Source organism: Sinohyriopsis cumingii, chromosome 14 (assembly GCF_028554795.1).
Source record: "Sinohyriopsis cumingii isolate HCF-2022 chromosome 14, ASM2855479v2, whole genome shotgun sequence".
NCBI classification, from domain to species: Eukaryota; Metazoa; Mollusca; class Bivalvia; order Unionida; family Unionidae; genus Sinohyriopsis; species Sinohyriopsis cumingii.
In genome coordinates, this window is record NC_142974.1 from 5,466,929 (window position 1) to 5,492,670 (window position 25,742).

Below are 25,742 nucleotides of genomic sequence, written 5' to 3' on the forward strand. Positions count from 1 at the left end.
ATAAAACACGGGACATCAAGACGTTAATCATTCGCAGATACATTAATCCGGCATTAATAATACTAAAATATTTACTTTTACCTAGAATGTCTTCGAAATTATTTAGTTAGGACTGTACTTCCAGAATGCAAATTACTCTGCTGTATTAAATATTCAACATTATGACCTAATCGAAATGAAATATCATTAATAGATTTCGTATTCTAGATATTACGCTCATTAAGTGTGACGTTACGGTGTCATACATCGTTACGTTATTATTTCCGTTACATTATGTGATAAGGTCACAACTCGTTATTTTACAAAGTCAATATGTTTAAATAAATGTACGTCATACTTCCGACTTTCTCAACAGTCTGCCAAATAAAAATTATCGAATTTCTTTACGTGGCAAAAAAGTAGTCTTGTAAAATTTAAGCATATATATTTCAAAACTTTCAGTAAGAATAAATATTAAAAATAAGGGGGATTATATAACTAGTTTCATAACTTTTATATAAAAATTGAAATCATGAAGATCAATATTGTGGGTACATTGTATATCTTTTTAAAAGCCTATGTTTGAAACTCTGGAACGCATAGTAGTTGCGACGAGGTATTGAGGTGGTTAGCGGCCCCATCTTGCGATCTAAGGAGTGCAGGTTCGAAACCTACCATCATACCTGTTTGGTCAAGTAATGTGGTGTGTCACTGGACAAGACACCTTACTCCAGTTGCTCGGAACTATCTAAATTAGTTGTGTTGCGTTGCCGTAAAAGACCAAAGAAGACGAAACCAAACCAGACCCATTCAAAATCGACAATCTTTTCTGTGCATTGGTATATCTGAACATATCGTCAAACACATAAACTTGAATACCTACATGGAATGCATGTGTCTCCTTTATCAAGTTATTCGTAAAATATCAACGTCAGTCTTTTGTTATAGCAACAACCCAACGGTATTAATTGAATTGTTCTCGGATAACAAAATAGGCTTTGTGATCATATTTTAATACTTTTGATGACCGATGTTGTAGCTTTGAGTAGACAATGAGGTGAAGAGAAAAAGACGTACTCAGGAAATCAGAGACAGCAGGTGAGAAACCACTGTCTCTCGTAGCCTGCACCTCCATTAAAATATAGTTTCTTATGAAGTCTCATGTTTTTTTTAATTACTTGCCTGGAAATAACAGTACGCCATTTTTTTCTTTCATGTGTAATATATGAGAGGACTTTGATTCATATTGTCAAATAATATTAAACTTTCGAAAACAATGGTCGGGTTTTCTGCTCAGTTTTTTAAATAATGAAATACGAATGATTAATGAAATTGTATTGCTCTGTCTTATTATCCGTAAAAAATAGATTTCCTTGCGAGCATAGTCTAAAGGAAGATGATACAAAGGATACAGGGCATCTATTGCAAGGGGAGGTTATTCTGACTTGAACTGAAACCTATACATAGAATCCAGGATTACAAAAATGTAAATTAGTCGTAATTGCCGTTTCCAATCCCTGCCGGCAAAAATGTATACTTCGAATCTTGCTGGAAAATCTTCCGACCAATGCAAATGTTCTATTTGGACCTTTCAGGTAAGCCTTCCATGCCTGGAGAAGCATTTCTTACCTGAAATGCGGAGTATATTGTTACGATAGTAGGATCGATACACAGTCATTTCAAAATGGTTTGTAGTAATAAGGTCAAAATCTTATCGAATCCTTATTAGACTTAGGGCATGAAAATCATATTGTCATCATAGGTCTACCGGCCGCGAACTTATCTTTATACAGACAGTATGTATCCTTTGCATTCGTCTGAACGTCAATGCATCATATTATCAGCCACCCGCATCTACATCAAGGCAGCATATTGTCCGGCACCAATACCTACGTCAACGCAACATATTGTCCGCAACCCATATCTACGTCAAGGCAGCATATTGTCACCCACCCATATCTACGTCAAGGCAGCATATTGTCAGCCACCCATATCTACGTCAAGGTAGCATAATGCCAGCCACCCATATCTACGTCAAGGTAGCATAATATCAGCCACCCATATCTAAGTCAGGGTAGCATTTTGTCAGCCGCCCATATATACGTCAAGGCAGCATATTGTCAGCCAACCTTAGACAAACGTCAAGGCAGCATATTGTCAGCCACCCGCACCTCCGTCAAGGCAGCATATTGTCAGCAACCCATATCTACGTCAAAGTAGCATATTGTCAGCAACCCATATCTACGTCAAAGTAGCATATTGTCAGCAACCCATATCTACGTCAAAGTAGCATATTGACATCAAGCCATATCGATGTTAATGTAGCATATTTTCAGCAACCCATATCGACCTCAAGGCAGCATATTGTCCGCCGCCCATATATACGTCAAGGCAGTATAATATTAGCTACCCATATCTACGTCAAGGTAGCATATTGTAAGCCACCCGCACCTACGTCAAGGCAGCATAGTGTCAGCCACACATATCTACGTCAAGGCAGCACGTTTTCAGCCACCCCTATCTAAGTCATGGCAGCATATTTTCGGCTACCAATATCTACGCCAAGGCAGTATGTTGTAAGCCACCCGCACCTACCTCGACGTAGCATATTGTCAGCCACCCATATCTCCGTCAAAGTAGCATATTGTCAGCAACCCATATCTAAGTCAAGGGAGCATATTATCAGCCATCCATATATATGTCATGGCAGCATATTGTCCGCTACCCATATCTACGTCAAAGTAGCATATTGTCAGCAACCCATATATACGTCAAGGCAGCATATAATCAGCCGCCAGCATCTACACAAAGACAGCATATTGTCAGCCAGCCATATCTACGTCAAGGCAGCATATTGACAGCCACATGCACCTACGTCAAAGGTAGCATATTGTCCGCTACCAAAAACTACGTCAAAGTAGCATATTCTCTGCAACCCATATCTACGTCAATGTAGTATATTGTCCACCACCCATATATACGTCAAGGAAGCATATTGTCCGCCATCCATATCTACGTCAAGGCAGCACATTGTCCGCAATCCATATCTACGTCAAGGCAGCATATTGTCAGCTACCCGCACCTACGTCAACGCAGCATATTGTCCGCAACCCATATATACGTCAAAGTGGCATATTGTCAGCACCCCATATCTACGTCAAGGTAGCATAATATCAGCCTCCCATATCTACGGCATGATAGCATATTGTCATCCACCAATATCTAAGTCGAGGTAGCATATTGTTAACCACCCATATCTACGTCAAAGCAGCATGTTGTCAGCCACCCTTATCTACGTCAAGGCAGAATATTGTCAGCCACCCATATCTAAGTCAATGTAGCATATTGTCGGCTACCAATATATACGCCAAGGTAGCATGTTGTAAGCCAACTACACCTACGTCGAGGTAGCATATTGTCAGCCACTCATATCTACGTCAAAGTAGCATATTGTCAGCCACCCATATCTACGTCAAAAGTAGCATAATATCAGCCACCCATATCTACGTCATGGTAGCATATTGTCAGCCACCCATATCAAAGTCAAGGTATCATACTGTCAGCCACCCGTATCTACGTCAAGGTAGCATAATGTCAGCCATCGGCATCTACATCACGACATCATATTGTCCGACCCCCGTATCTACGTCAAGGTAGCACATTGTCAGCCACCCATATCTACGTGAAGGCAGCATGTTGTCCGCCACCCATATCAAAGTCAACGTAGCCAATTGTCGGCTACCAATATCTACGCTAAGGCAGCATGTTGTAAGCCAGCGGCACCTACGTCAAGGCAGCATGTTGTCCGCAACCAATATCTACGTCAAAGTAGCATATTGTCAGCCACCCATATATACATCAAGGCTGCATATTGTCCGCCACCCATATCTACGTCAAGGCAGTATATTGTCAGCAACCCATACTCACGTCAAGGCAGCATATAATCAGCCACCCACATCTACATCAAAGCAGCATATTGTCCGCCATCCATATCTACGTCAAAGTAGCATAATGACAGTCACCCATATATAAGTCAAGATAGCACATTGTCAGCCACCCATGTCTACATCAAGGTAGCATAATGTCAGCCACCCATATATACGTCAAGGTAGCATAATGTCAGCCATCCGCATCTACATCACGACAGCATATTGTCCGACCCCCATATCTACGTCAAGGTAGCACATTGTCAACCACCCATATCTACGTCAAGGTAGGATATTGTCAGCCACCCATATCTACGTCAAGGTAGCATAATGCCAGCCATCCCCATCTAAGTCAAGGCAGCATATTGTCGGCTACCAATATCTACGCCAAGGCAGCATGCTGTAAGCCACCTGCACCTAAGCCAAGGCAGCATATTGTCCGCAACCCATATCTACGTCAAAGTAGCATAACGTTAGCCACCCATATCTACGTCATAGTAGCATAATGTCAGCCACCCATATCTACGTCAAGGTAGCATAACATCAGCCACCCATATCTACGTCATGATATTATATGGTCAGCCACCCATAACTAAGTCAAGGTAGCATATTGTCAGCCACCCATATCAACGTCAAGGCAGCATGTTGTCAGCCACCTATATCTATATCAAGGTAGCATATTGTCGGCTACCAATATCTATGCCAAGGAAGCATGTTGTAAGCCACCCGCACCTACGTCGAGGTAGCATATTGTCAGCAACCCATATCTTCGTCAAAATAGCATATTGGCAGCCACCCATATCTACGTCAAAGTAGCATAATATCAGCCACCCATATCAACACCATGGTAGCCTATTGTCAGCCACCCATATCTAAATTGGTAGAATATTTTCAGCCACCCATATCTACATTACGGCAGCATATTGTCCGCCACCCATATCTATGCCAAGGTAACATATTGTCGGCTAATAATATCTACGCTAAGGCAGCACGTTGTAAGCTACCCGCATCTACGTCAAGGCAGCATAGTGTCAGCCATCCATATCCACGTCTAGGTAGCATAATGCCAGCCAGCCATATCTACGTCAAGGCAGCATGATGTCAGCCACCCCTATCTAAGTCAATGCAGCATATTGTCGGCTACCAATACCTACGCCATGGCAGCATGTTGTAAGCCACCGGCACCTACGTCAAGGCAGCATATTGTCTGCAACCCATATCTACGTCAAAGTAGCATAATGTCAGCAACCCATATCTACGTCAAGATAGCATAATGTCAGCCACCAATATCTACGTCATGGTAGCATAATGTTAGCCACCCATATCTATGTCATAATATTATATGGTCAGCCACCCATATCTAAATCAAGGTAGCATATTGTCAGCCACCCATATCTAAGTCAAGGTAACATATTGTCGGCTACCAATATCTACGCCAAGGCAGCATGTTATAAGCCACCGGCACCTACGTCAAGGCAGCATGTTGTCCGCAACCCACATCTACGTCAAAGTTGCATATTGCCAGCCACCCATATTGATGTCAAAGCAGCATATTGTCCGCCACCCATATCTACGTCAAGGCAGCATATTGTCAGCAACCCATACCTACGTCAAGGCAGCATATTGTCCGCCACCCATATCTACGTCAAAGTAGCATAATGTCAGCCACCCATATCTACGTCAAGGTAGCATAATATCAGCCATCCATATCTACGTCATGGTAGCCTATTGTCAGCCACCCATATCTACGTCAAGGTAGCATATTGTCAGCCACCCTTATCTACGTCAAGGTAGCATAATGTCAGGCACCCATATATACGTCAAGGTAGCATAATGTCAGCCATCCGCATCTACATCACGGCAGCATATTGTCCGCCAGCCATATCTAAGTCAAGGTAGCATATTGTCGGCTACCAATATCTCCGCCAAGGCAGCATGTTGTAAGCCACCCGCACCTCCGTCAAGGCAGCATAATGTGAGCCACCCATATCTACCTCAAAGTAGCATATTGTCAGCCACCCATATCTACGTCAAGGTAGCATAATGCCAGCCACCCATATCTACGTCAAGGCAGCATGTTGTCAGCCACCCCTATCTAAGTCAAGGCAACATATTGTCGGCTACCAATATCTACGCCAAGGCAGCATGTTGTAAGCCACCCGCACCTACGTCAAGGCAGCATATCGTCCGCAACCCATATCTACGTCAAGGTAGCATAATGTCAGCCACCCATATCTACGTCATGGTGGCATATTGTCAGTAACCCATATCTAAGTCAAGTCAGCATATTGTCGGCCACCCATATCTACGTCATGGTAGCATTGTGTCAGCCACCCATGTCTAAGTCAAGGCAGCATGTTGTCAGCCACTCGCATCTACGTCAAGACAACATACCGTCCGTCAGCTGCACCAACATTGCAATTAATAACATTGTCAAATGACTTAATGACTGCTCATTATACTTACATCAGCTATATACTTACATCAGCTATATACTTACATCAGCTATATACTTACATCAGCTATATACTTACATCAGCTATATACTTACATCAGCTATATACTTACATCAGCTATATACTTACATCAGCTATATACTTACATCAGCTATATACTTAAGAACGAAAGATGTACATACGTCAACTACAGATAAACATACGTCACATACCTATATGTTTACGTCAATTGCAGATACTGTAACGGCTGCTACTAGTGCTCTTGTATTATGAGGTTGTACCTTCTAACAAGGTGTCCGCTTTATTTGACTATCGTTATCTAGAGAGTGATTGCCCTCGGTGTTGTTGCCCGGATCGAGTAAATATTTTAAAACAGTGTGAAATTATAGATGGAAAATAGAGATCTGAGCAGATATATAGAACATAACGACACGAGCCCCCGTATATAGAAAAACAACTTTATTTTATGTATTACATAAACAGCTGGTATAATACATTACACTTCTTTGTGAAATAAATCTTTCACCGAATTTCAAACACGAATATATTTATATAAATAGCCGATCTGTTTTAAATGATAGAATTAGTTCATCTTATAATCGAGTGAACGATCGAAGTAATTGCCTTGTACAACTTCATAACCTGCTTATTCCAGTCCACTCCAACTTCACTTGGTTGTCCTTTCTCTTTTTCCCTTTTTCCAACCTCCCTACTGTATCGCCTCTTTTCGGCCCTCAAACTTTGGGTGGGTAGGTGGATACGTAAGTGCGTAGATACTTGGATAAGTAAGTATGTAGATACATTAGTGGATACATCCGTCAATACGTCCGTGGAGCTATTTCCCCTTTCAAAATAAACAGAGGCAACCTAACGATTATGTCAGTTGTCCTAATGGGAACAGATCATTACTCCCCTCTCATTATGTCAGATATTGTTCTATCGGAATTCGAACATACCAAAGGTTATATGGTCAAGCTAAACATGGCAGACCATAAACAACCCTAGTTTCACAAGATTAATGTACTTCCTAATGGCTATTTCATTACTGAGTTCCATTAACATTACACGAGACATAACAGTTGAAAGAAATTAATTAGATGCCTTTACTACGTTATTTGCAGCGACCACACACCTTCAAGTCTTTATGAGACGTGAAATCATCTAAGATCGGTGAATTCACACTGATTCTCATAACTCATATCAACTAAAGTAATGCATGAAATTCTTAGATTCCTATAATAATCAAAACGACAAATTCAAACAATTCATCATACTTATATAAAGAAGATCATTGGTACAGATTCAGATATATGAACTAACAGTTATACTCATATCGAGAATATTGGTCTACGGATTTAAACAAATAAATTAATGCAAATCATTATATTGGTATCAACGAACTACATGAAATTGATGCAGATACCTTGTGCTTTCAAGCTTTGTTAGCTTCTACCACCAAAATTGTGTCCGTTGACTTTCAGGACATATGGTCCATTTGACCAATGTTTTACGAGAGAATTTCTTCCAAATACAGGCTCGGCGTCCCTTATATTTTCATTCTTGCAGGAAAACTGCAGACTTGCTTGAATTCCTTCGATGAGGCGATTTAATCCCAAGAACTTTTCGTGTGGTAACCACGCCCCTTATTTGGCGTAACCAATCAGGATTAAATATATTTACCGCATTTTTACCGCAAAATTGCGATCTGTATGACTTATAGAATTCCAAACAACAGCTCTGGAAAATTTCGACTCTGACAGTTCCGATATAAAATCGAAGTTAATCGTCCCTTTACTAATCGTCTAAAGGCTAAGTAGACGAAGGTTTAATTAAAAATCACTTCCTGTCCCAACACAGACATTAGAAATCATTGAAGTATAGCGATATAACAAGCACTTGTCCCCATAAATCTAGTTAATCGTTGTATGGCCCCAACTTAATTCGAACTTTTCAGATCAACATAAATATGCATCCTTACAGATATGCATACGTCAAAAAATATATGCATACGTCAACAAGAGATATGCAACAACTACAAATATGCATATATATATATATATATACATAGATATACATATACATAGATATACATATATATACATATATATAATTACACATAGATATACATATATATACATACATATACATAGATATACATATATATACATACACATACATAGATATACATAGATATACATACATATACATAGATATACATATATATACATACATAGATATACATAGATAATACATATATAGATATACATACATATGCATAGACATACATATACATACATATACATACATATACATAGATATACATATACATACATATACAAAGATATACATAGATATACATATATAGATATACATAGATATACATATATACATATACATAGATATACATATATAGATATACATAGATATACATAGATATTCATATACATACATATACATAGATATACAGAGATATACATATATAGATATACATAGATATACATAGATATACATATATATAGATAGACATAGATATACATAGATATACATATATACATATACATAGATATACATATATACATATACATAGATATACATATATACATATACATAGATATACATATATATACATATACATAGATATACATAGATATACATATATACATATACATAGATATACATATATACATATACATAGATATACATATATACATATACATAGATATACATATATATACATATACATAGATATACATAGATATACATATATATAGATAGATATACATAGATATACATATATACATATACATAGATATACATATATACATATACATAAATATACATATATATATACATAGATACACATATATATATATACACATAGATATACATATATATACATAGATAGACATATATATATATATATATATATATAGATAGATAGATATACATAGATATACATATATATACATACATATACACATATAGATACATATATATACATAGATATACATAGATATACATATATATATATATATATATATATATATATATATATATATATATATATATATATATATATATATATATATATATATATACATGCATATACATAGATATACATAGATATACATAGATATACATATATATATCTATATCTATATATATATATATATATATATATATATATATATATATATATATATATATATATATATATATATATATATATATATATATATATATATATATATATATATATATATATATATATATATATATATATATATATATATATATATATATATATATATATATATATATATATATATATATATATACATATACATATATATACATAGATGTACATAGATATACATATATATATATACATACATAGATATACATATATATATACACATATAGATACATATATACACATTTAGATACATATATATACATATATATACACATATAGATACATATATACACATATAGATACATATATATACATATATATACACATACAGATACATATATACACATATAGATACATATATATACATATACATATATATAGATATAGATATATATATATATAAACATATAGATACAAACATATACATATAGATACATACATATACATACATATAAATACATACGTATACATACATATACATACATATATATACATACGTGCACATACATATACATAGAGACACATACATACGTATACATACATACACATACATACACATACATACGTATACATACATACACATACATACACATACATACGTACACATACATACACATACATACACAAACATACACTCACATACATACACATACATACACATAGATACACACACATACATACACATATATGCACACACATACATACACTTACATACACATACATACACACACATACATACACTTACATACACATACATACACACAAATGCATACACTTACATACACATACATACACACACATACAAACACATACATACACATACAAACACACACACACATGCACTTACATACACATAAATACACATACATACATACACATACATACACACACATACATACACTTACATACATACACATACATACACACACATACATACACTTACATACACATACATACACACACATACATACACATACATACACACACATACATACACTTACATACACATACATACACACACATACATGCACATTCATACACACACATACATACACATACATACACATACGTACATACACATACATACACACACATACATGCACTTACATACACATACATACACACACATGCATACACATACATACACACACATACACACATACATACACTTACATACACATACATACACACACATACATACATACACACACATACATACACATACATACACACACATACATACACATACATACACACACATACACACATACATACACATACATACATACACATACATACAATTACATACACATACATACACACACATGCATGCACTTACATACACATACATACACACAGACATACACATATATACACACACATACATACACTTACATACACATACATACACATACATACAAACACATACATACACATACATACACACACATACATACACTTACATACACATACATACACATACATACATACACATACATACACACACATACATACACTTACATACACATGCATACACACACATACAAACACATACATACACATACATACACACACATACATACACTTGCATACACATACATACACATATATGCATACACTTACATACACATACATACAGATACATGCACATACATACACATACAAACACATACATACACTTACATACACATACATACACATACATACACACACATGCATACACTTACATACACATACAAATATATGCACACACATGCATACACTTACATACACATACATACACACATACAAACACATACATACACATACATACACACACATACATACACTTACATACACATACATACACATACATACATACACATACATACACACACATACATACACTTACATACACATACATACACACACATACATGCACATACATACACATACATACACACACATACATACACTTACATATACATACATACACACACATACATACACATACATACACACACATACACACATACATACACATTCATACACGCACATACATATACATACACACACATACACACTTACATACACACACATACACACATACATACACATACATACACACATACACACACATACATACACATACATGCACACACATACATACACACACACATACACACACATACATACACACACATACACACATACATACACATACATACACACACATGCACACACATGTACACACATACATACACACACATACACACACATACATACACATACATACACATACATACACACACATACATACACATACATACACACACATACACACATACGTGCACATACATACACACACATACATACACATACATACACACACATACATACACATGCATACACACACATACATATACATACATACAATTCATATACATACATGCATGCACATGCATACATATGCATACATATACATACATACATATACATACATATACATACATACACATACATACATACATATACATACACATACATACATACATAAACACGCATACATACACGTACATGCATATACATACACACACATACATACACACAGATACATACACATACATGCCCATACATACATACATACATACATACACGTACATACACATACATACACATAGATTCACATACATACATACTCAAGCATACACATAGATACACATACATGCATACACATACATACACATAGATACACATACATACATACACATAGATACATATACATACTTACACATACATACATATACATACATGCACATAGATACACATACATACATACATATACATACATACACATAGATACACATACATACATATACATACATGCACATAGATACACATACATACATATACATACATGCACATAGATACATATACATACATATACATACGTACACATAGATACATATACATACATATATATACATATCTATACATATATACACATATATATATATATATATATATATATATATATATATATATATATATATATATATATATATATATATGATTTTGAGTATTTAGTCATCCGTGCTTTAACATCTAGCCCTTTTATGTTGTATTATATGTTGTGACCAGTTCGGACTGAATTTTATTTTGTTCAGATTGTTCAATTCAAGTGATTTTATTCTCAGGGAATACAAGCGTCCTCTGATAATATTATTGGATAAAGACATTCACTGTAATTTATAATATATTCAAACGTGGAATTATATTACTGTGATTCAACAAAAAACTGTTGACACATCAGCACTACACAAGCTTTAACAGATACCTCATCACGTTTAGTTTTGGACCTCTTATGAATTTGTAATGAGTTTTATTCAGGACTTTAAATTACTAGTACTTGTGTCGGACCTAATTCTTGGGATTATTTTTTGGATTTAAATCGCCATACCGTAAGTTGTTTTTTCTTCTCATTTTCACTTTATTTTCAAGGAAAATAAATTATATTTGATATTTGTTAAATTTTACAAAGCTTGTTGTCTTTCACTATTTTATGCTACTTAATTTAAGAGCATAGACACCTAAGAAATGACATACACATCCTATACAAGTACGTGATGCTAACAATCAGCTCGCACATTACCGCAATTTATAACTAGTCAAAGATTATGCTGCGAGCACTGCTATCCAGTTGTCTGTGTCTTATTTAGGTTAAATCAATGTTCAAACGCCTTCTTTTTAGCAATTTTCTGCCTGTTTACTTTAAAACGCTACTTACATTTCTGCCTAAATTACATACTCAAACATTACTCTCAGATACATTATCCAGCACTGACATATATGGGACGTTACTGGATGAAAAACGAACAAACGAACAAAGGAATGAAGAAACCAATCAAGAACACAGGATATTAATGAACGAAATACGAACGAAATTATTCTTGGGTAGACAGAATGAATAAATTTGAAAATGAAAATGATTACTGATTGATTGTTTAAAATGAACTTTAGCCGGGTTGCAATAGATTTCTCTAAGTTCATTTGTTGTAATTTTTCAAGATGTACATATGATTTTCTGAGGTAGCGTTATGATATCAAACAAAGAATGAACTTGAGCTAAAATCAGAACAGTTTTCAAGAAATGTTGTATCAACCTTCTTTCGTACGTATTACTAGTCGACAAATGCTAAATAAATGATAAAGCTTACCACTTGATTTAGAAGAATTTAAAGCTCCTATCAGGGCCATGAAACTTCGCTTTATCAAACCATTGCAGCTGGAAGACTTCACTGAAGCGAAGCTTTGTGAATTTACTACACGTTGTTCACGGCAATGCAATCTGATTGAATCAGGAAAACTAAATCGTTCGAATGTAAGTGTAGATAATTGGTATCGATATGCAAAGCGTGCAAGATGCAGATGGTAAGGCAATCAAAAAGCACGATCTAGACAACAACAGCTATACGAAGCTCTAGACAATGACTTGATCTGGAATTGTAGGCAGAGAAGATTGTACATCAGAAATCAAATCAAACACATAATCCTCTTCAATTGAAATCTAGCCATGACACCGGAATGTTCTTTATTGCGGCAAATGTCTATTCTTTGATGATGCATGAATTTAATAGACTGAATGTATCGTTACCATTAGAAAAATCATGGACGCTGACCGTATGTCACAATAAACTAGAGAAATAAATACGTTATGTTTTGACCCAATGCGGACATAAAAAATATTTTTATTTTTTCTATAGTCGTACAGAAACATTCAACTTTATTTCGTATGCCTTTTAAGTTGAATACTCTCCAGCTTTTGAGATCCTTTGCGCGATACTTTTGGTGTGCATAGCGTCTGCAAAGCTTTTTTAACAAAAGTCCTCTTGAGATTCTATGATCTTTGGAACGACATAACGCTTGAGCAATGCTATTCTGCCAGGGGACTTTCGTCAAGATCTTGCTTATCCAGGTAAGGACGAAAGACAATCGTCCGCAGCTGTGATACGTTCAGATATCGCGGTAGTTTTTCAGGTCTATCTGTGATATGACAGAAAGTATTAATGAGTTGTGCTTTACACGATATCAAAGGGACACAAAGAATGATTCCTCAATTATCATTCTTTACCTTCTGAAGCCCTAAACCACTGAAGTCAGAATCTTGAGTGAGATGGAAATTGATTCTCTCTTTTCTCCAACCATCCTCAGATGACTAACAAATAATCCACAGCGTACTTTTCTTGATTCGGCACTATTTATCCTAAAGTGTAGAGTTCTGCAGACGAATGCAATATCCTTTAAAGATACAGAGGAAATAGATGCCACACCGTAAGCAATGTTCGTTGTCTCCTTAACAGGGAGTCTACAACCAACTATGGTCTTCCTTTGAATGTATGATACTACAGACATACTTTGTAGACTGGGAACACCACTGGAGAAAGTTCTAGACTAACATAGTACAGGTCTCTTGGTTTTCTCCCTATTGCTTGCAGAAGTATCTGAGGTTTTCATTGCTGTTTTAGATGATCCACACTAACATGACAAGTTGAATATTCTGTCATAAGTAAAATATATTTGCTATGGTCTTGTATCAAGCACATGTATGTGATGATGTTTTATCTTCTTGTTTTTAATAGTTGCAGAGAGTGGCACAATCAAAGTGTTGTGGCAGAGGTACTCCTGTCAGAAACCAAATATGATTTAACTATCAACCCAAACACAATTTAGATTGCTCTTACCACAATTTGGTGGTCCAGGTTTCCATCAAAGTGCCATCCGCAGTGGACGATGTGCTCACATGTCCCAATCATCAGCTGTAATATTTAACAGAGCAATTAGTTGCAAAACCCCACGACACCAGAAATTTATTTTTCTAAAAGGATGCAGAGCAGTTTCCAATGATAGATGACTTGATTTAAGAACAATAAACTCTTCTGGCTCCTTCATATGCATGTTACTGTGCCAACGCCAAAAGACCTTCCCTGTCCTAATATTTGTCTCTGCGAACAAGTTTCACATAGAATTGAAATATTTGACACAAAGTCAGAACTCACCTGCAAAATATTACTGAAAAGTGTTTATGTGTTCGTGGACAATCTTATTTGAGTACCATGGATATTTGAAACTCGTGTAATCCAAATTACAAAGTGTTTGTGTGTGTATATTTAACACATATATTATTCTAATTATCTTACATTTTACCCTTAAATCAGAAGGTTCCATAAAGAATACAATAAGTTTTGCTAACACTTTGTTTTTTCTTGGGCCTCTTCTGCAACAAAGGTATTCTGCAAAATGTACCAATGTGTACAATATTCTATTCCAAAATGTACCAATGTGTACAATATTCTAGTCCAAAATGTATCAATGTGTACAATATTCTAGTCCAATATCACGTCACCATTCACATCCACTCATACATATCGTAGTTTTAGAACTTTCGTAAATGGTAAGTGTTTTGAACGTGTGAACATATCATATTTACCTTCGTATGGGTTAATAGGTTTGCAGCTTGATAAAACTTGATTATTCACCGCAGCAAAGAGTTGTTATTGTGGATAATTACACGACCGTTTTGTTATATTGTTTTGCGTTTGAGGGTATAATATAACGTGATATTTTTTAAATTTATTGTCAAAGGGTCGTTCTACATAAGGTGCAGTACGCTATTGATTTTAACGTAACCGCTCAACACTAATTTCGTAGTTTCATGCAGTTTAAATTAAATTACATCAATAATTTAAGCAAGTTAAATTAACTTTTGTCTTTAAATCAAGTAATTAAACAATTATAGACCGTTGAATGTTATTTCGATGGCGTCTTATGAAGCAGGAAACCTATAACATTGACTTCTGTTTCGTTTCTGACAATATGAGCTTTACTTGCTAGTGAAACATTATATTCAAATTATCACTCACATACGCAGAAACATTGGTATGTATGTATGTATGTATGTATGTATGTATGTATGTATGTATGTATGTATGTATGTATGTATGTATGTATGAATGAATGTTTGACCCTCATTCTAAAATTGAAACTGACTGTTAGTAGTCTTTATAAGTTATATTTACCTAAATGTTTGATATTCCTATCATTAACATCAGTCCTAGATGAGAAATATAGTTCTGTTCATTTGCAATGATTCATTTATTTCAATATTTATCGGAATTACAAAGTGCTCAGACTTTTGGAGTTAGTTGCTGTATTAGAATTACTCCGAATTCATTTAAAGACATTCTTTATTATAGCAGTGTGATGCATCAAGACTATTGGCATATCAACACAATGGAGTGAACTTCATTCAGGCTATAATTGAAACTCATTTGCATTCCTCAATACTTTTGAACTTGTACTACAGCATTTAGGACTATTTAGGATTTCTTTCATCATACTGTTAGTTATTTTTTTATTTTTTAACTTGCTTAGAATTTTGTGGAAATATATTTTTTTAATTTGACAAAACTTAATTGATTTTCGCTCTTTTTTGATACTTGATTAATGAACATAAAGTAATAGCAATATGTATTATGTATGCATGTATGCATGATTGTATTGTATTGTATTGTATTGTATGTATGTATGTATGTATGTATGTATGTATGTATGTATGTATGTATGTATGTATGTATGTATGTATGTATGTATGCATGCATGTATGTATGTATGTATGTATGTATGTATGTATGTATGTATGTATTGCATGCATGCATGTATGTCTGTCTGTCTGTCTGTCTGTATGTATGTATGTATGTATGTATGTATGTATGTATGTATGTATGTATGTATGTATGTACGTATTTATGTATACATGTACGTGTGTGTGTGTTTTTTTGTGTGTGTGTGTGTACGTGTGCAATGAATCAGTATATTGGAATGCTAGCATTCCTTGATATATGCCAAGCAAAATATTCCAGGGTAAGGCAAAGCAAATAATTTATCTGTGAGCTAATCTGAAATTTGCTGTCGTCATATGGCTACGGATTAATAGTGATGTTTTCATTTGCTTTTGGCTGTGTGATAGCATGCCAATTGTGGAATTACCATAAAACGTAGCACAAAACACTCACAATATGATATTATAAGTAATTAAAATGTTTATATTGAAATTTTATTTTCTACATGGAAAATCTCTTATTTCGCTGAATACTGCCATTTAACGGTAAATGTTTGCCTGTCTCGAAATAATATCTTAGGCAGGAAACAAACCAATATAATACGGTAATAATATAATAAACCAATATAATACGGTAATAATATAAAGTGGGCTCCAGATCAATAATCACTTTATTAAATCCAATATTGCACAACCCTTTCATCCGCGGGATTAAACTTCCTGTGCAATCTTTGTCAAACCAATATCACGGTACGGGTCCTGACGCGGACAAGGGCGGAATTAAGCATTAATCAGATATCTTCGATCATTTAATTTTTATTTCTTGCTAGGAAGCTTGGTCAAGTGACAAGGTGTCGTAAGGGAGCTGGATCTGTATCAAGACCTCACCAGCAACCCGGTAAGTTTGACTTTTTCCTTTTGTTTGCTAATAACATAGTCATGCTCCAACAAGGGGAGTATAGTGTTACCCTTGTCCATCTGTCAGGTTAAATGTTGATTTTAGCTTAATTTGCTGGCACTTTGGTGGACCATTCTTTCTCCATGAATAAATTTCGGCTTTGCTTATAAATTTGTTTTAACTTTATTTATTTTGGAAGAGTGGGTGTTGGTTATACAGCGCATTCTAATGACTCATCGTAAATAATTTCAACGTCTCAAGTAATGCATTAGGTAGACGCTGAGTTATGGCATGTAGGTAGACTTTAAGGTGTTGCATTTAGGTACACTTTGAGGTATTGCATTTAGGTGTACTTTGAGGTGTTGCATTTAGGAATACTCCGAGGTGTTACTTTTAGGTAAACTTTGAAGTGTTGCGTTTAGGTATTTTTTGAGGTGTTGTATATGGGTATACTTTGTGGTGTTGCATTTAGGAATACACTGACGCGTTAATTTTAGGTAGACTTTATGGTGTTGCGTCTAGATATTATTTGAGGTGTTGCATTTAGGTAGACTTTAAGATGTGGCATTAAGGTAGACTTGAGGTGTTGAATTAATGTATACTTTGAGGTGGTGCGATTAGGTATTCTCTGAGGTGTGGCAATTAGGTAGACTTTGAGGTATTGCATTTAGGTAGGCTTTGAGGTGTTGCATTGTATACTTTGAGGTGTAGCGTCAAGGTATCTTTGAGGTGTTGAATTTACGTAGACTTTGAGGTGCTGCATTAAGGTACACTTTGAGGTGTTGCATTAAGGTAGACTTTGAGAAGTTGCATTTAAGTAGACTTTGACGTGTTGCATTAAGGTAGACTTTGAGGCACTGCAAGTGTACTACGATCGCGGTATCCTCACACTGATCTTCTTTCAAGATTTGGATAATGGACTCTTAGACTAATGGACTCTAAGAAAAATATTTTCCAAGACGCTTCCATGACGCTTATCTTAACTGCTTGAAAGTTTCTAAAGAAATCTCATTTGCTTAATAGGAATATTAACTGGGTGATACTTTCTGATCACCTTTTTGACGTAAATAAACTTATACAATAATGAATTTTGCTGACGAATGCATTCAATAAAATGCTAGAGAATAAGTTGCAAAACGGCAATGCCATGGAAACAGAACCAACTTTAAAAAACGTAATTTTTACTAATTACCAGTCAGTTTTATTTAGATATAGACAATGTGAATGTCGAGTTAATAATCTGAAAGGACAGTCTTAATGTAATTCATTACAATTATTTATGGCACATGAAATTGAGAACAAATAACGCAAAGCATTGCTGAAAAACAAATATTAAACTAAAGATTTGTATGGGTATCCTGGTGGCCGAGTGGTCTAAAGAGCTCACTTTTTATGGATCATTAGCATTTGACCTCTGTCCGGTGGCATAGTGGTTAAAACGTCCGCTTCAGATACGGGAAGTTGCGGGTTCGAACCACAGTGAGTCATATCAAAGGCTTATAAAAATCGTACTAACAGCTGCCACGCTAGGCGCTCAGCATTAAGAGGTTAGTGTTAGGACTGGTCAGCCTGGTATCAGGATAATGTGACTGGGTGGGAAATCATGCTACATGTCTATGGTATGATGTCCCAGTGCTAGACGTCACTATACACTGACACACTGCAGACATTTTAGTGATATGACTGAAAAATTGTTAAAGCTTCGTTAAACACACACACACACACACACTGTCCGTGTTGGTTCGAGTCTCATAATTAGCTAATGTTTCCCAGGTTCTTCCTCCACCGGTGATAATGGCCGCCATGTACTGCTTGTCCTAAAATGAGAACAGCGTTAAAAATTAAAAAACAACAACGGTAACAGTTAAATATTTGTTTACATTGCCCACCATCCCACACGTATTGACAAAGAAAACGTGGTAATAGTTTAATTTAACTGATAGTATAAAAGTTAACCTAGATAGTAAATAAACTTTTATGAAGGGTATGCGATTACGATAACTCAGGTACTGATATACCTGACTTACTGTCAAGGACAAAGTGTGTGTTTACCTTTCCCGTTATTGACAAATAACTTGCTGTCAAGGTCAAAGTGTGTGTTTACCTTTCCCGTTATTGACAAATGACTTACTGTCAAGGTCAAAGTGTGTGTTTACCTTTCCCGTTATTGACAAATGACTTACTGTCAAGGTCAAAGTGTGTGTTTACCTTTCCGGTTATCGACAAATGACTTACTGTCAAGGACAAAGTGTGTGTTTACCTTTCCAGTTATTGGCAAATAACTTGCTGTCAAGGTCAAAGTGTGTGTTTACCTTTCCCGTTATTGACAAATGACTTACTGTCAAGGACAAAGTGTGTGTTTATCTTTCCCGTTATTGACAAATGACTTACTGTCAAGGACAAAGTGTGTGTTTACCTTTCTCGTTGTTGACAAATGACTTACTGTCAAGGTCAATGTATACATGTTTTATTTTTCCCTTTACTAACGCCTGACATTCCGTTAAGGACAAAAGAAGCATTTGCCTTTCCCATTATTAATACATGACTTACCGTCCAGGACACGGATGTATTTACCCTTCCTTTTATTAATACATGACTTACCGTCAAGGACACAGTATGTATTTACCCTTCCCTTTATTAATACAAAACTTACCGTCAAGGACACAGTATGTATTTACCCTTCCCATTGTTAATACATGACTTCCCATCGAAGACAAATGACTCATTTACCTTTCTCGTTATTAATACCTGACATAACGTCAAGGACAAAAGATGCATTTACCCGTCCAGTTATTAATACATGACTTATAGTCAAGGACACAGGATGCATTTACCCGTCCCGTTCTTAATACATGACTTGTAGTCAAGGACACGGATGCATTTACCCTTCCCTTTATTAATACATGACTTACCGTCAAGGACACATGATGTATTTACCCTTCCCATTATTAATACTAGATTTACCGTCGAAGACAAATGACTCATTTACCTTTCTCGTTATTAACACCTGACATAACGTCAAGGACAAAATATGCATTTACCCGTCCCGTTTTAATACATGAATTGTAGTCAAGGACAATGGATTAATTTACCTTTGCCGTTATTAACACCTGACTTACCGCCTGGGAAAATGATGCATTTACCCTTCCCATTATCAATACCTTATTTGCATCAGGGACAAAGGGTGCATGTACCCTTCGCATTATCATTACCTTACTTACCGTCAAGGATCAAGGATGTATTTACCCTTCCCAATATCAATACCTTACTTTCCGTCAAGGACAAAGGGTGCATGAACCCTTCGGTTTGTCAATACCTTCTTTGCATCAAGGAAGAAGGGTGCATTTACCATTCTAGGTAATAAAGGAATCTAAACAATTTACCGATAAATCTGTTTTAGATGAAATAAGCTGTGGATTCTCAGCAAATATTTTATTTATCTTCCATTAGGAAATTTTAATTAATTTGTCTATATCAGAACATTGTTTTCCAGCTTTTACAAAGATACAAATGTCACCTCAGTTTATAAAGACGTGATACTAAAGGTGTTAGGAATAATGTGATACTTTTTGCGGATGTGTAGTGGCAAAATACATGAAATAATTGCATTCAAACACGCTTATGACTGGTTTGGTGAAGGAAAATGCTACATACATTTCAGTCAGATTTCCAACCTTTTCATTCAACTGTATATCAGTCAATTGAACTTTTGTTTTCATAATATAGTGACAACCCTCAATTCTGGTTAATATACCTCTATATCTACATACTACAGGGTCTGGTATAGAGGACTGATATGCAAATACTTTTCTTAAAAGGAATGTTATTATGTACACACACACACACACACACACACACACATGCATACATACATCTGCGTGGGTTCGAATCTCGAATTTCAGCAAACATGGATATGTGATAAAGCTTGCCAGTAGCTTCTCGTGGGTCGGTGGTTCTTTCTGAGGGTTTTCCCGGGTTCTTCCTCCACCATTAATACTGGCCGCCATGTAAAGCCTATCGTGTGATGAAAAATGGCGTTAAACCGTACAACAACAATTTACATACATACATACATACATACATACATACATACATACATACATACATACATACATACATACATTGTCTCTTCAAGTGTTGGTTTAAAGCAATTTGATATACAAATACTATTGGTATATCAAATTGTGATCCACAACGGCGTGTTAGTATGCATACATATCTAGTGTTTGCACTTTATGCTATCGACTATATAGATCAAAGGGGCTAGTTACAACGAAAATTGTGAATAGCCTTCAATATATTGTTACAGGTTAGACCCCCAACCCTCAATTTATTGACGGATATTCCCATTTTCTTTGTAACGAGCCCCTGTGCTATATATCAATCATGAAAATCCACTCATTAATCAGTTGTGACGTATGAAAATAACGATACAATTAATTATAATCACCACTTTCTGAATGAATTTAACATGGTACACAATTTAATCGCAGTCCATTCTGTTTTCCATTCTCCCCTCCCCTCTCATGTATAAGGGACAAAATACGCAGAAATCTGGAGTGAGAGAGAAACTGAATTTGGGCTGGATGAAAACCTTAAAAAGTGAGCTTACACCAATTAAACTACAAGTATATGATCCGTAGTAAAGGCATGTGTACATTTTCCTTTGGATTTATGTACATTTACAGTCTTTATAATATATCCTGTCGACACTATACGGTAAATTTCTTGGTCACGAGGCATATGTATTTAATGCCTTATTGTTGTTGGTGGTGGTGGTGGCGATAATCATTACAGTGGTAATGATCTAAAATTATATATATATATATATATATATATATATATATATATATATATATAGAGAGAGAGAGAGAGAGAGAGAGAGAGAGAGAGAGAGAGAGAGATAACAATGTTATTTTAGAGAAAAATATGTATATTTTGGCAGATCACAGCTCCATGTCTTGTAATTCAGATATACTAATTCTAAATGAAATAGATACAAGTTCCTATGTTTGAAATTAAGCATTCAGTACTATTTTAGTGACATTGGAAGTATGTTGGTAATTTATTATAAACAAATCGGAAACATGTATGACGCGAACGATTTTTGGGAGTATGTTACTATGATTGCCTCATTCCTAGAAATGGTTCGTCCCTTCTTGGAACAATCCCATTAACAGTGCCTTCAATGAAGTTAACAATATAACCTTTAGGTCCGTCATTAACAAGGATATTCCTTCTTCACTTGCTTAGCCTAATGACAACCAACTACGTGTTACGAGTCAAAGCTCTGACAATAAGTAACATATAAGAGTGAAGACAATAAGCTTTGTTAAATTTAACAGAAAATTTATTTCCCTAGAATACAAAGTGAAAAATGAGAAACATAGAACTTACGGTATTGCGAATTAAACCCAAATTGTAATCCAAGAATTTAAAAACACAAGTCCTGAATGAAACTAAGTTCAAGTCTCGATGAGATCCTAAATTGAAGGTGATGGCGTATCTGGTATGGTCGGCGATGTGCTGATGTGTCAGAGCGATTTTGTATTTCCAAAGAAAATAATCACTTAAATTCAATTTGAAGAAAATAAAATTCAGCGGATCAAGCAACAGGCTGTCCACGTCTTGTACAGTAGTGCCATAATAGAGGTTTTTGGTAGCTGAGATCGGCCAACGTCTTCTATACCCCATGACTTTGATGTTTTTACCCCCAATCGTCATACGCGAGTGTGACCGGTATGCCTAAAATGTATGTTGTAAAATTATTTCTAGCGATATGTAACCATTATTATTTTTTTGAAGATCTATTAATTGTTTTAAAAATACATTTAATACACAGTCAGGAAAATGCACTGGCAGACTGATTGATATACACTAGCATTCTGCCTGCAACTCTGTTACCCTCTTTTGCTCTTTAGCGTTCCGATTCTGTACCTGTGCTCTAAGTCGCAGGTGCTTTTCTGTTTTCACCACGACGATGACGAACTCCGCCATACTAATCGTTTTATCATAGTAGCCATCGAGTAATGCAGTGGTTCCCGACCCCGGGGTAGCTCTGGAGGTTTCGTCAGGATTTCTTTTGAGGATGGCAAAAGTTATCTAAATGTGGAAACTGGTTCGTGAGGCTCAACAAATATATTTAGGGTCGCGGCCAAAAGGGTTGGCAACCACTAGAGTAGAATTAACCAAACGTAATAAAACTGCTTCTTCGAGACGTTCACAAAATAGATGTACATGTATTCGTGAATGTAGCCCTATCAAAACTATTTTTTCTGTCCTGCTTGTGACACCTGTTAATGTTGATATGGCTCCAACAACAATTTTGATTGGTGTCCATAAAATAGTTAATGTCATTGCGACTTCCACCAAACCCAGACCAACGGTAATTGACTTGGCTGTTTCGCAAATAAATCTACCACCACACACATGCGTTTGCAATTCACAAGTAATACGGTTATCATGGTGATTCAATCTCGCAGCTGTTGTTCCGCTTCGATTATTTTTCTCCACACTGGCAGCATTGAGGGTCTATCATAATTGTTCTATTAATAATGTGCTCGAAAAGCACGAACCAATATTGCGTTATTCAGATGCAACGTGCACATGCACCTCTAACCAATTACGCATTTGTACTGGAAAAAATGTCTTGCAATTATAGAAAATGTCTGCCCGATGAATATTTAAGTCTCCGGAGAATGTGTGTTGATACAGAACACACTGGTTAGCAGATTGAATTGTTTCTGAGAGGATCTTTCCCGCTTCGCCCAAAAACTGTTGTACAAGTTCGTCCCTGTTAAATCATATTCGAGAATTTTCTCTTCTTGGTTAAGTTAATGTTAGTGCAATATAGTCAACGGACAACACCACTGAGATTTTTATTGCTGGTTGTGCCTTTTGCAACTGAGTATTTTCACTTGCTAAAGCATCGATTTCATGCCGATTTCGAGTTGGCATTGGTGGATTAGGATAGTTCCAATTGTCTATTTCTATTGGTATTTTAACAAACTTAACTTTCAGTTTATATTAGTGTTTGCTAAGAGCACGTTTACGCAGATATTCATCGACAAGGAAACAAAATCATAATCGATGCTGGCATCACTGACGAGCCGATCCAACATTACGTAGGCAAATTCTTCAATCTCGTCTCCCGACGTCACGTCTAGAATCCATCAGTTATGTCAGAATAAATTTAACCTTTAACACAGACACCAAGGAGAATCAATAACGCTTCATCCACAACTATTGAATCTTTATTCTTTTATCTAAAACGAGTCTGAAACCGAAAAAGGTGTATGTGACATGTCATTTGGATCCAATCTCAAAATGGTATCCTTAGAGTGTAAATGTTAGCTTGCCATTATAGTCTTCAAATGATTGTCTTTGTGCAACTAAACGAACACAAATACGAGGTGGTAGACGCGTACAGGATGACGAAATAATATAATGATATATCAGCAGCAAGTCTAAATAGACCACTGGGATAAAATCCATTAATATTTACATGTGATGAATAAAATAGCTAAATGTTTGGTTGGGTGGCTCATCTAGTGTTTAAATCATGGCAATAAGGCGATGACAACGACGAACGTCATATCACTAATTTTTGCAGTTGCGTATTACTTCGTTGTTACATCAGCATCACTTATATGGTCTTTAAAAAAATTAGTTCTAGTTTCGTTCATAGTAA